Below are 1,824 nucleotides of genomic sequence, written 5' to 3'. Positions count from 1 at the left end.
TAGTTTGAGGTACTTTGGCATCAACGGTTGAACTTTGAGTATAATGGATGAGTTTGTCAGTTATAGAACTGTTTCACATGAACAAAACAAAGATTTTCTTGCACTTTTTAGTTAAATGTAAAGAACACAGTATTTATTTCTTATGAGTCAATAATACAAGTTAAAATAGAATTTGGCCTACGTATTTCAAAATGGTTACTATGAAAAATGAAATCGTTTTTGCTTCTTAAAATGTTTTATAAATTAATGCTCTTATGGATAAATCACATTAACTAATGACCACAAGATTAAAGAAATGACTGATAATTGACTTTTGTTTCCCTCAGGCAAATTACAGTGTTCAGACTTAGCCATTCGTCTGGATCATGTAAATGATCATGAAGTATACCTAAATAACTATAAAAATAAAATGCTTACTACACTTGGCTTCTCCTTCAAAAAAAATTTTTTTTAATATGAAATTTATTGTCAGATTGGTTTACATACAACACGCAGTACTCATCCCAACAGGTGCCCTCCTCAATACCCTTCACCCACTCTCCCCTCCCTCCCACCCCCCATCAAACCTCGGTTTGTTCTCAGTTTTTAAGAGTTTCTTATGCTTTGCCTCCCTCCCTCTCCAACCTTTTTTTTTCCTTCCCTTCCCCCATGGTCTTCTGTTAAGTTTCAGGATCCACATAAGAGTGAAAGCATATGGTATCTGTCTTTCTCTGTATGACTTATTTCACTTAGCATAACACTCTCCAGTTCCATTATAATTATTTTTATTTTTAAAAGTATCTTATATCAGGTAGGAATAACAGTAACTCCAAAATAAAAGTGGCTCAACCACTCAGGTGTGTATTTTCCCATGTAAAAGATGAGGGTCAGAAAGACCAGGACTGGTGTGGCAGGCCCATTGGGTCTCCAGACACCCAGGATCTCCTTTCTTTCCCACTCTATCATTTTTGGTGGATTGCTTCCATACTTAGGGTAACGTCATGATCCAGAATGGATGTTAGAATGCTAACCATCTCACTCACATTCCAGACAACAGAAAGAAGAATATGAGAAAGAAAAAATGGGGCTTCCTCTAAAGTCCCTTTAAAGGGTCTTCTTAGGGGCGCCTGGGTGGCTCAGTCGGTTGAGCATCTGACTTCGGCTCAGGTCATGATCTCATGGTCTGTGGGTTCGAGCCCCACGTTGGGCTCTGTGCTGACAGCTCAGAGCCTGGACCCTGCTTCGGATTCTGTGTCTCCCTCTCTCTCTACCCCTCCCCCACTCAGGCTCTGTCTCTTTCTCTCTGTCAAAAATAAATAAACATTAAAAAATATATTTTTTAAAGGGTGTTCTTTAAAGTCTCTTCCCACATACGCACTCTTTCACATCTAAACTGGATGGGTACAACGGCCTCAAATTGCCTTGGCATTATCATTTGTATTTGAAGTGGCCCTATGGTCAGCTGAAAATTGGGATTCCATTGAAAAGGAGAGAAGGGGTATGGAATTGGCTACTGGCACTCTCTCTCAGAACTCTGCTGACAACACATTAACTAAAAATAATTTGGAAGACAGAGGCAAGAAAACACGAGATCGAATTCTTGCTTCCTGATGTGAGAACATAGTAATACACCCTAATGCAAAAGAAGAGAATGCTCTCCCCTGTAAGCATGGAGGTAAGGGAAGTCACAGGGACTGACCCTGATCGTTGCATAAATAAATTACACAGGCCCCAAAGATGGCATTGGAGATAAGAGTTTTTATAGAATACAATAGCTGGCATTCTCACAACACTGACAGAAAATTAGGTGACAAATCTTGGAATAAAATTTTGAAGCAATTGACA

The 1,824-nt window shown here is 39.1% G+C and overlaps 1 non-coding gene across 1 annotated transcript; it reads left to right on the top strand.

Moving 5' to 3' along the window:
* Positions 1-1,104: 1,104 nt before the first annotated feature.
* Positions 1,105-1,189, top strand: TRNAR-UCG. The gene has a single exon. It is a non-coding gene; the product is annotated as a tRNA-Arg (tRNA).
* Positions 1,190-1,824: the final 635 nt, after the last annotated feature.

Source organism: Panthera leo, chromosome A1 (assembly GCF_018350215.1).
Source record: "Panthera leo isolate Ple1 chromosome A1, P.leo_Ple1_pat1.1, whole genome shotgun sequence".
NCBI lineage: Eukaryota > Metazoa > Chordata > Mammalia > Carnivora > Felidae > Panthera > Panthera leo.
The sequence above is the reverse complement of the archived record's forward strand: the minus strand, read 5'-3'. Positions and strand labels throughout refer to the sequence as shown.